The 13,248-nt window shown below is 44.1% G+C and overlaps 1 protein-coding gene across 1 annotated transcript in view; it reads right to left on the reverse strand.

The window, feature by feature from the left end:
- The window catches only part of LOC115141311 (calsyntenin-2-like), a 584,100-nt gene that overhangs the window by 94,696 nt on the left and 476,156 nt on the right, over window positions 1-13,248 (reverse strand). The window lies entirely within an intron of this gene.

The raw sequence follows: 13,248 nt of genomic DNA on the forward strand, positions 1-13,248 counted from the left end.
AGTGTGTGTGTGCTGTGTGAATTCGTAGTGTCTATTCAGCAGTGTGTGTAAGAGAAACAGTCAGACAGAGAGAGGCAGGTAGAACGAACCAGGCAGGCAGAGCTGAACATAAACCTGAGCTGATTGGCAACACTGATTGGATAAGAAGGGAATCAGCTAATCGCTGCCCTCTGGACTGTTACATCTGTCATGTTCACTTCCTCAAACACACACACACACACACACACACACACACACACACACACACACACACACACACACACACACACACACACACACACACACACACACACACACACACACACACACACACACACACACTCCTTTATTCTGCATTTCTTGCTTTTTATCAGTTCAAAAAATGACTTGGTAAGTTTGGCTCATCAGAGCCCATATTCCTCATCATATATTAGTGCTGAGTGATTGGTGCTATTTGATTTCGGTTCGGTTTCGGTTAGATTCAAAAAAAAATATTCAGATGTTGTGTACAATACCTTAGCTTTATTTGAGGACTTTATTATTTAATTCCAAATCATCATCTCATTTCTATAGAGCTGCTGCCTACGCTGTCTGAAAAAAAAACAATATTTTAGTAGTTCTTCAAAGTAAATAAGGCATACTTTTATGACTTCTAAATACAAACTAGGCCTACAGTAGATCATGTATTCACAGGTAGAGATTGAATTGAATGTATTTTGGATAACAGACATATACAACAAAATGTACAATGTGGACCCAGAGGATATCACTTGAAAATACTAATTAAAATGATTGTATCCAAAGTGGTCCTTGATGGTAAAAACAACAACACATATAATGATTAAAAGTCAAGACCAAATGACAAACAACCATAAATACATTCATTTATATTGACATCCTAAAACGTGTCACTATTCACAGCACTTCTCCCTAACCTTAAAAATCAACAATATTTCATTTCACATTAAAGCAATATATTAATTACACATCATACCGATCCTTCAAATAAATACACCTGACCAGCAGTAGGGGGCACAAGGCGGAGTGGAGTGGTTTCTCTTACTAAATGAAAATATCTGCCTGCTTTTTAAAGGTTTATTTCGGTTAATCACTCAACACTATCATATAAATGCATATTCCTGCTCATAAAGGTTCCTATACAGACTCATTACGACATGACCATACTCATATAGAGGATGATTGAGGTCAGTGATGGCAACGTGGTGAATGTGGGGCCTTACAGGGACTTTGTGTGACTTAGCTGTTCCATTTGTGTTCCTGCTAAATAATTTACTTCTATTCATGAGGCACGGCATGGTGCCGCTGCTCAATCTGCCTTGCACCGTGCTACAAAAAAACCCACATACACACAGACACACACACAAACACAGACAGAGACATACAAACAAACACACACCGTGAATCATACTGTTAGCGGTAGTGTGAGTTTCCGGTAATAGGAAGCTATTCCGTCGCCACGGTATGCACACTGCAGGACTCACTGAGGGAGAGAGGAGAGTGCAATGTAGTGAACATTATGCCATAATGCAGTCCGTGTATTCACACTGTGGGATTCCAGTTCCATGTTTTACAGTAGCCGGGTAGCGGGAGATATATGCCATGTGAACTATGTAATGGAGTGATATGCCATGTGAACTATGTAATGGAGTGATATGCCATGTGAACTATGTAATGGAGTGATATGCCATGTGAACTATGTAATGGAGTGATATGCCATGTGAACTATGTAATGGAGTGATATGCCATGTGAACTATGTAATGGAGTGATATGCCATGTGAACTATGTAATGGAGTGATATGCCATGTGAACTATGTAATGGAGTGATATGCCATGTGAACTATGTAATGGAGTGATATGCCATGTGAACTATGTAATGGAGTGATATGTCATGTGAACTATGTAATGGAGTGATATGCCATGTGAACTATGTAATGGAGTGATATGCCATGTGAACTATGTAATGGAGTGATATGCCACGTGAACTACGTAATGGAGTGTTACTTCCGGCGCCGACAGAGATGGCCGCCTCGCTTCGCGTTCCTAGGAAACTATGCAGTTTTTTGTTTTTTTACGTGTTATTTCTTACATTAGTACCCCAGGTCATCTTAGGTTTCATTACATACAGTCGAGAAGAACTACTGAATATAAGATCAGCGTCAACTCACCATCAGTACGACCAAGAATATGTTTTCCGCGACGCGGATCCTGTGTTCTGCCTTACAAACAGGACAACGGAATGGATCGCATGCAGCGACCCAAGAAAACGACTCCGAAAAAGAGGGAAACGTAGCGGTCTTCTGGTCAGACTCCGGACAAGGGCACATCGCGCACCACTCCCCAGCATTCTTCTTGTCAATGTCCAGTCTCTTGACAACAAGGTTGATGAAATCCGAGCAAGGGTAGCATTCCAGAGGGACATCAGAGACTGCAATGTTCTCTGCTTCACGGAAACATGGCTTACTGGGAAGACGCTATCCGATGCGGTGCAGCCAACGGGTTTCTCCACGCATCGCGCCGACAGAAACAAACATCTTTCTGGTAAGAAGAGCGGCGGGGGCGTATGCCTCATGACTAACAAGACATGGTGTGATGAAGGAAACATACAGGAACTCAAATCCTTCTGTTCACCTGATTTAGAATTCCTCACAATCAAATGTAGACCGCATTATCTTCCAAGAGAATTCTCTTCGATTATAATCACAGCCGTATATATCCCCCCCAAGCAGACACATCGATGGCTCTGAACGAACTTTATTTAACTCTTTGCAAACTGGAAACCATTTATCCGGAGGCTGCATTCATTGTAGCTGGGGATTTTAACAAAGCTAATCTGAAAACAAGACTCCCTAAATTTTATCAGCATATCGATTGCGCAACCAGGGGTGGTAAAACCTTGGATCATTGTTACTCTAACTTCCGCGACGCATATAAGGCCCTGCCCCGCCCCCCTTTCGGAAAAGCTGACCACGGCTCCATTTTGTTGATCCCTGCCTACAGGCAGAAACTTAAACAAGAGGCTCCCACGCTGAGGTCTGTCCAACGCTGGTCAGACCAAGCTGACTCCACACTCCAAGACTGCTTCCATCACGTGGACTGGGACATGTTTCGTATTGCGTCAGATGAAAATATTGACGAATACGCTGATTCGGTGTGCGAGTTCATTAGAACGTGCGTCGAAGATGTCGTTCCCATAGCAACGATAAAAACATTCCCAAACCAGAAACCGTGGATTGATGGCAGCATTCGCGTGAAACTGAAAGCGCGAACCACTGCTTTTAATCAGGGCAAGGTGTCTGGTAACATGTCCGAATATAAACAATGCAGCTATTCCCTCCGCAAGGCTATTAAACAAGCTAAGCGTCAGTACAGGGACAAAGTGGAATCTCAATTCAATGGCTCAGACACAAGAGGCATGTGGCAGGGTCTACAGTCAATCACGGACTACAAGAAGAAACCCAGCCCAGTCACGGACCAGGATGTCTTGCTCCCAGGCAGACTAAATAACTTTTTTGCCCGCTTTGAGGACAATACAGTGCCACTGACACGGCCTGCAACGAAAACATGCGGTCTCTCCTTCACTGCAGCCGAGGTGAGTAAGACATTTAAACGTGTTAACCCGCAAGGCTGCAGGCCCAGACGGCATCCCCAGCCGCGCCCTCAGAGCATGCGCAGACCAGCTGGCCGGTGTGTTTACGGACATATTCAATCAATCCCTATACCAGTCTGCTGTTCCCACATGCTTCAAGAGGGCCACCATTGTTCCTGTTCCCAAGAAAGCTAAGGTAACTGAGCTAAACGACTACCGCCCGTAGCACTCACTTCCGTCATCATGAAGTGCTTTGAGAGACTAGTCAAGGACCATATCACCTCCACCCTACCTGACACCCTAGACCCACTCCAATTTGCTTACCGCCCAAATAGGTCCACAGACGATGCAATCTCAACCACACTGCACACTGCCCTAACCCACCTGGACAAGAGGAATACCTATGTGAGAATGCTGTTCATCGACTACAGCTCGGCATTCAACACCATAGTACCCTCCAAGCTCGTCATCAAGCTCGAGACCCTGGGTCTCGACCCGCCCTGTGCAACTGGGTACTGGACTTCCTGACGGGCCGCCCCAGGTGGTGAGGGTAGGCAACAACATCTCCTCCCGCTGATCCTCAACACGGGGCCCCACAAGGGTGCGTTCTGAGCCCTCTCCTGTACTCCCTGTTCACCCACGACTGCGTGGCCACGCACGCCTCCAACTCAATCATCAAGTTTGCGGACGACACAACAGTGGTAGGCTTGATTACCAACAACGACGAGACGGCCTACAGGGAGGAGGTGAGGGCCCTCGGAGTGTGGTGTCAGGAAAATAACCTCACACTCAACGTCAACAAAACTAAGGAGATGATTGTGGACTTCAGGAAACAGCAGAGGGAACACCCCCTATCCACATCGATGGAACAGTAGTGGAGAGGGTAGCAAGTTTTAAGTTCCTCGGCATACACATCACAGACAAACTGAATTGGTCCACTCACACTGACAGCGTCGTGAAGAAGGCGCAGCAGCGCCTCTTCAACCTCAGGAGGCTGAAGAAATTCGGCTTGTCACCAAAAGCACTCACGAACTTCTACAGATGCACAATCGAGAGCATCCTGGCGGGCTGTATCACCGCCTGGTACGGCAACTGCTCCGCCCTCAACCGTAAGGCTCTCCAGAGGGTAGTGAGGTCTGCACAACGCATCACCGGGGCAAACTACCTGCCCTCCAGGACACCTACACCACCCGATGTTACAGGAAGGCCATAAAGATCATCAAGGACATCAACCACCGAACCACTGCCTGTTCACTCCCGCTATCATCCAGAAGGCGAGGTCAGTACAGGTGCATCAAAGCTGGGACTGAGAGACTGAAAAACAGCTTCTATCTCAAGGCTATCAGACTGTTAAACAGCCACCATTGAGTGGCTGCTGCCAACACACTGTCATTGACACTGACCCAACTCCAGCCACTTTAATAATGGGAATTGATGGGAAATGATGTAAATATATCACTAGCCACTTTAAACAATGCTACCTTATATAATGTTACTTACCCTACATTATTCATCTCATATGCATACGTATATACTGTACTCTACATCATCGACTGCATCCTTATGTAATACATGTATCACTAGCCACTTTAACTATGCCACTTTGTTTACTTTGTCTACATACTCATCTCATATGTATATACTGTACTCGATACCATCTACTGTATGCTGCTCTGTACCATCACTCACTCATATATCCTTATGTACATATTCTTTATCCCCTTACACTGTGTATAAGACAGTAGTTTTAGAATTGTTAGTTAGATTACTTGTTGGTTATCACTGCATTGTCGGAACTAGAAGCACAAGCATTTCGCTACACTCGCATTAACATCTGCTAACCATGTGTATGTGACAAATAAAATTTGATTTGATTTTATTTGATTTGATTTGGAGTGATATGTCATGTGAACTATGTAATGGAGTGATATGCCATGTGAACTATGTAATAGAGTGATATGCCATGTGAACTATGTAATGGAGTGATATGCCATGTGAACTATGTAATGGAGTGATATGTCATGTGAACTATGTAATGGAGTGATATGTCATGTGAAATATGTAATGGAGTGATATGTCATGTGAACTATGTAATGGAGTGATATGCCATGTGAACTATGTAATGGAGTGATATGCCATGTGAACTATGTAATGGAGTGATATGCCATGTGAACTATGTAATGGAGTGATATGTCATGTGAACTACGTAATGGAGTGATATGCCATGTGAACTATGTAATGGAGTGATATGCCATGTGAACTATGTAATGGAGTGATATGCCATGTGAACTATGTAATGGAGTGATATGTCATGTGAACTATGTAATGGAGTGATATGTCATGTGAACTACGTAATGGAGTGATATGTCATGTGAACTATGTAATGGAGTGATATGTCATGTGAACTACGTAATGGAGTGATATGCCATGTGAACTATGTAATGGAGTGATATGTCATGTGAACTACGTAATGGAGTGATATGTCATGTGAACTACGTAATGGAGTGATATGTCATATGAACTATGTAATGGAGTGATATGTCATGTGAACTATGTAATGGAGTGATATGTCATGTGAACTATGTAATGGAGTGATATGCCATGTGAACTATGTAATGGAGTGATATGTCATGTGAACTACGTAATGCCAGCATACTTCAGATTTAAAGTTCAACTAAAGTATACTAACTCCCCAACCTCAGTTCTTATTAACTTAAGCAATCTAAACAGAGGGATGTTACAGAGCGGAAGGAAACAGGTTCAAATGGCTGCCTGGACTATTGCATTGACCCTTTTAAACACTGACTCTGCACACTCCCTGGACTCTACCCACGCTGACACTAACAGTCCAAAACACACACACACACACACACACACACACACACACACACACACACACACACACACACACACACACACACACACACACACACACACACACACACACACACACACACACACACACACACACACACACACACACACACACACACACACACACACACACACACACACACACATATTGACGACACACATACACATACACATACACTGCCGCTGCTCTGTTTATTATCTATCCTGATTGCCTAATCATTTTTACCCCTACCTACATGTACATAATAACTCTGGAATGTTAGAAATAGGCTTGTAAGTCAACATTTTACAGTAAAGTCTACACCTGCTGTATTCGGCGATTGGGACAAATACAATTTTATCCAGTTTTTATTTGGAAACCTGTGTGATGTGACTGTGTGTGTGTGTGTGTGTGTGTGTGTGTGTGTGTGTGTGTGTGTGTGTGTGGATGTGTTTAACTATACTTGTGGGACTTCCAGAAAGAATGGTTAACAGTTGACAAACTGGGGACATTGTGTTAGTCCCCACAAGGTCAAATTCTATTTCAATGGGGGTTTAGGGTTAAGGTTAAAATTAGTGTTATGGTTAGAATTACGTTAAGAGTTAGGGTTAGGTTTAGTGTTAAGAGTTAGGGTTAGGTTTAGGTTTAGTGTTAAGAGTTAGGGTTAGGTTTAGTGTTAAGAGTTAGGGTTAGGTTTAGGTTTAGTGCTAGAAGCTAGGGTTAGGTTTAGGGTTAAGGTTAGGGTTAGGTTTAGTGTTAGGAGTTAGGGTTAGGTTTAGTGTTAAGAGCTAGGGTTAGGTTTAGGGTTAGGAGCTAGGGGTAGGTTTAGTGCTAGGAGCTAGGGTTAGGTTTAGGGTTAGGAGCTAGGGTTAGGTTTAGGGTTAGGAGCTAGGGTTAGGTTTAGTGCTAGGAGCTAGGGTTAGGTTTAGTGTTAGGAGCTAGGGTTAGGTTTAGGGTTAGGAGCAAGGGTTAGGTTTAGGGTTAGGAGCTAGGGTTAGGTTTAGTGCTAGGAGCAAGGGTTAGGTTTAGGGTTAGGAGCTAGGGTTAGGTTTAGGGTTAGGAGCTAGGGTTAGGTTTAGTGTTAGGAGCTAGGGTTAGGTTTAGTGTTAGGAGCTAGTGTTAGGTTTAGTGTTAGGAGCTAGGATTAGGTTTAGTGTTAGGAACTAGGGTTAGGTTTAGGGTTATGAGCTAGGTTTAGGTTTAGTGTTAGGAGCTAGGGTTAGGTTTAGTGTTAGGAGCTAGGGTTAGGTTTAGGGTTAGGAGCTAGGGTTAGGTTTAGCGTTAGGGGATAGGGTTAGGTTTAGGGTTAGGAGCTAGGGTTAGGTTTAGGGTTAGGGGATAGGGTTAGGTTTAGGGTTAGGGGATAGGGTTAGGTTTAGGGCTAGGAGCTAGGGTTATGTTTAGGGTTAGGAGCTAGGGTTAGGTTTAGGGTTAGGAGCTAGGGTTAGGTTTAGGTTTAAGGTTAGGGTTAGATTTAGTGTTAGGAGCTAGGGTTAGGTTTAGTGTTAGGAGCTAGGGTTAGGTTTAGTGTTAGGAGCTAGGGTTAGGTTTAGTGTTAGGAGCTAGGGTTAGGTTTAGTGTTAGGAGCTAGGGTTAGGTTTAGTGTTAGGAGCTAGAGTTAGGTTTAGTGTTAGGAGCTAGGGTTAGGTTTAGGGTTAGGAGCTAGGGTTAGGTTAGGGTTAGGGGATAGGGTTAGGTTTAGGGTTAGGGGATAGGGTTACGTTTAGGGTTAGGAGCTAGGGTTAGGTTTAGGGCTAGGAGCTAGGGTTAGGTTTTGGTTAGAGGATAGGGTTAGGTTTAGGGTTAGGGGATAGGGTTACGTTTAGGGTTAGGAGCTAGGGTTAGGTTTAGGGCTAGGAGCTAGGGTTCGGTTTAGGGTTAGGAGCTAGGGTTAGGTTTAGGGTTAAGGTTAGGGTTAGGTTTAGTGTTAGGAGCTAGGGTTAGGTTTAGTGTTAGGAGCTAGGGTTAGGTCTAGTGCTAAGAGCTAGGTTTAGGTTTAGTGTTAGGAGCTAGGGTTAGGTTTAGTGTTAGGAGCTAGGGTTAGGCGTAGTGTTAGGAGCTAGGGTTAGGTTACTGTTAGGGGATAGGGTTAGGTTTAGGGTTAGGGGATAGGGTTACGTTTAGGGTTAGGAGCTAGGGTTAGGTTTAGGGCTAGGAGCTAGGGTTCGGTTTAGGGTTAGGAGCTAGGGTTAGGTTTAGGGTTAAGGTTAGGGTTAGGTTTAGTGTTAGGAGCTAGGGTTAGGTTTAGTGTTAGGAGCTAGGGTTAGGTCTAGTGCTATGAGCTAGGTTTAGGTTTAGTGTTAGGAGCTAGGGTTAGGTTTAGTGTTAGGAGCTAGGGTTAGGCGTAGTGTTAGGAGCTAGGGTTAGGTTACTGTTAGGAGCTAGGGTTAGGTTTAGGGTTAGGAGCTAGGGTTAGGTTTAGTGTTAGGAGCTAGGGTTAGGTTTAGTGTTAGGAGCTAGGGTTAGGTTTAGTGTTAGGAGCTAGGGTTAGGTTTAGTGCTAGGAGCTAGGGTTAGGTTTAGTGCTAGGAGCTAGGGTTTGGTTTAGTGTTAGGAGCTAGGCTTAGGTTTAGTGTTAGGAGCTAGGGTTAGGTTTAGTGCTAGGAGCTAGGGTTAGGTTTAGTGCTATTAGCTAGGGTTAGGTTTAGTGTTAGGAACTAGGGTTAGGTTTAGTGTTAGGAGCTAGGGTTAGGTTTAGGGTTAAGTTTAGAGTTAGGTTTAGTGTTAGGAGCTAGGGTAAGGTTTAGGGTTAAGGTTAGGTTTAGGTTTAGGGTTAGGAGCTAGGTTAGGTTTAGGGTTAGGAGCTAGGGTTCGGTTTAGGGTTAAGGTTAGGTTTTTCGGGTTAAGGTTAGGTTTAGAGTTAGGGTAAGGGTACGGGTTAGGTTTAGGGTTAGGGGTTAGGGAAAATAGGATTTTGAATGGGACTGAATTGTGTGTCCGCGCAAGGTTAGTTGTACAAGGCGTGTGTGCGTGTGTTCCTCATAGATGCCCAATAGATTTTACACTGTAATACACTGACTCAGATGTTACACTGTGTCATGACGTTGGCCTCTTTGGCCATAGCAAGCTAATCCCCCTCTCCCTGCCACCCCCTTTCCTCCTTCAACTAGGTTGCTGTGGTCCGAGAGACGTCGTAAATTCCTGAGAAGACCCTGCCACATGGCCACATAGTAGAGAGAGAGAGTATATTTTCATAGAGGACAAAGGAAATCCTTCCACCTCACAGAACTCGAGGTACGGACACATTTCATGTTCCGGAGAAAGTATAAAAGACCGGTGAAGAATCCAGCTACGAACTGGTCCGTTTTTTACATTTTGGTGAAGCTCAAGACGGGAAGGGAGACGGTGGGGCCACATTACCATAACGCTGTTTATATAATAGCCTAAGATATGATGTTTACATCTAATTGTTGTATAAGATGAATGAGTGAGTATGATACTGTTTGTATAATTGTGTAATATGATTTTGGACTGTTTGTTGAAGAAAAATACAATTCCCTTTTGATTTGAACTAAATCAGAGGACCGTCCCTGAGCCCAGTTAGGGTCAGGCCTCCTGGGACAGCCCTCTTCGGCCCTTCTGAATAAAACCCCCACTCGGGTTTGTGATCAGCAGACCGAGCTTACCTCAATTACGAGATGGCTAAAGGTTGCAGACCATGTTTTTCTCCATTAGGAGGACAAAGCTTGTAGACCATTGCTGAATCTTTGAACCATACCACGTGGTTAAACTCTTAGACTATCGATACCGACAGAAAAAGAACAAGTCTTTGATATTAATTACTAGTCGGCAGCTAGGAATTCGGTATCATTGAACGCGAAGAACGACAACCGCCGAAACATCCATTCTATTACAAATGTCACTCTGAACAATTCCCTCTAACCACAACCGAGAGAGAGAGGGAGAGCGATGGACAATTCTACAAAATAAATGTACTTTGCACCAGCGATCAAGACGACACACTGAGCGTAAATATATATATTGATTGCAATTGTTCACGAATGAGTGAGCGTTCATGTGGAAAGGATTAGCATTTCAATTGTTATAATTATCACTGTCGTGACTTCTTAGTCGACCCCTACTTCCCCTTTTGTCTAACAAGCCACCATGCCGGTTTAGCCCACTAGGGCACATTCTCATTTCATGTAACCACATTTACCTTGTTTGTTTGTTTGTTAATGCATTTCTGTGAATTACTTAGTTAGTAATAAATAAATGATTTAAGACAATTGATGTATGGATGACATAGTGAAAACTGGGTTCGTGCAGATAACCAACGATGTACAACGTTTGGAATGAGACTAACGTGAGGTAAAGTAAATCATTAATTAATTCGAAGACTAATTGATCAGATAAAATATCTGAAAAATTATTTTAGGAAATGATAACTTTGTAATCTGAATATTTTTCCTTGGTGCCCCGACTTCCTAGTAATTACAGTTACATGATTAATCAGTATTATCGCATAAAACTAATTACAGAGAATCTTTGATAAAAACTATCAGTCTTCAGTTAATGATAGTAAAGACACAACACCTGTAATACACTGACTCATACCGAGGATGTTACACTGTAATACACTGACTCATACTGTAGATGTTACACTGTAATACACTGACTCATAGATGTTACACTGTAGTACACTTACTCATACTGTAGATGTTACACTGTAGTACACTGACTCATACTGTAGATGTTACACTGTATTACACTGACTCATAGATGTTACACTGTAGTACACTGACTCATACTGTAGATGTTACACTGTATTACACTGACTCATAGATGTTACACTTCCGGCGCCGACAGAGATGGCCGCCTCGCTTCGCGTTCCTAGGAAACTATGCAGTTTTTTGTTTTTTTACGTGTTATTTCTTACATTAGTACCCCAGGTCATCTTAGCTTTCATTACATACAGTCGAGAAGAACTACTGAATATAAGATCAGCGTCAACTCACCATCAGTACGACCAAGAATATGTTTTCCGCAACGCGGATCCTGTGTTCTGCCTTACAAACAGGACAATGGAATGGATCGCATGCAGCGACCCAAGGAAACGACTCCGAAAAAGAGGGAAACGTAGCGGTCTTCTGGTCAGACTCCGGACAAGGGCACATCGCGCACCACTCCCCAGCATTCTTCTTGCCAATGTCCAGTCTCTTGACAACAAGGTTGATGAAATCCGAGCAAGGGTAGCATTCCAGAGGGACATCAGAGACTGCAACGTTCTCTGCTTCACGGAAACATGGCTTACTGGGAAGACGCTATCCGATGCGGTGCAGCCAACGGGTTTCTCCACGCATCGCGCCGACAGAAACAAACATCTTTCTGGTAAGAAGAGTGGCGGGGGTGTATGCCTCATGACTAACGAGACATGGTGTGATGAAGGAAACATACAGGAACTCAAATCCTTCTGTTCACCTGATTTAGAATTCCTCACAATCAAATGTAGACCGCATTATCTTACAAGAGAATTCTCTTCGATTATAATCACAGCCGTATATATCCCCCCCCAAGCAGACACATCGATGGCTCTGAACGAACTTTATTTAACTCTTTGCAAACTGGAAACCATTTATCCGGAGGCTGCATTCATTGTAGCTGGGGATTTTAACAAAGCTAATCTGAAAACAAGACTCCCTAAATTTTATCAGCATATCGATTGCGCAACCAGGGTGGTAAAACCTTGGATCATTGTTACTCTAACTTCCGATGACGCATATAAGGCCCTGCCCCGCCCCCCTTTCGGAAAAGCTGACCACGACTCCATTTTGTTGATCCCTGCCTACAGGCAGAAACTTAAGCAAGAGGCTCCCACGCTGAGGTCTGTCCAACGCTGGTCAGACCAAGCTGATTCCACACTCCAAGACTGCTTCCATCACGTGGACTGGGACATGTTTCGTATTGCGTCAGATAAAAATATTGACGAATACGCTGATTCGGTGTGCGAGTTCATTAGAACGTGCGTTGAAGATGTCGTTCCCATAGCAACTATAAAAACATTCCCTAACCAGAAACCGTAGATTGATGGCAGCATTCGCGTGAAACTGAAAGCGCGAACCACTGCTTTTAATCAGGGCAAGGTGTCTGGCAACATGACCGAATACAAACAGTGCAGCTATTCCCTCCGCAAGGCTATTAAACAAGCTAAGCGTCAGTACAGGGACAAAGTAGAATCTCAATTCAACGGCTCAGACACAAGAGGCATGTGGCAGGGTCTACAGTCAATCACGGACTACAAGAAGAAACCCAGCCCAGTCACGGACCAGGATGTCTTGCTCCCAGGCAGACTAAATAACTGTTTTGCCCGCTTTGAGGACAATACAGTGCCACTGACACGGCCTGCAACGAAAACATGCGGTCTCTCCTTCACTGCAGCCGAGGTGAGTAAGACATTTAAACGTGTTAACCCTCGCAAGGCTGCAGGCCCAGACGGCATCCCCAGCCGCGCCCTCAGAGCATGCGCAGACCAGCTGGCCGGTGTGTTTACGGACATATTCAATCAATCCCTATACCAGTCTGCTGTTCCCACATGCTTCAAGAGGGCCACCATTGTTCCTGTTCCCAAGAAAGCTAAGGTAACTGAGCTAAACGACTACCGCCCCGTAGCACTCACTTCCGTCATCATGAAGTGCTTTGAGAGACTAGTCAAGGACCATATCACCTCCACCCTACCTGACACCCTAGACCCATTCCAATTTGCTTACCGCCCAAATAGGTCCACAGACGATGCAATCTCAACCACACTGCACACTGCCCTAACCCACCTGGACAAGAGGAATACCTATGTGAGAATGCTGTTCATCAA

Source organism: Oncorhynchus nerka, linkage group LG14, assembly GCF_034236695.1.
Source record: "Oncorhynchus nerka isolate Pitt River linkage group LG14, Oner_Uvic_2.0, whole genome shotgun sequence".
In the NCBI taxonomy this organism is placed as follows: domain Eukaryota; kingdom Metazoa; phylum Chordata; class Actinopteri; order Salmoniformes; family Salmonidae; genus Oncorhynchus; species Oncorhynchus nerka.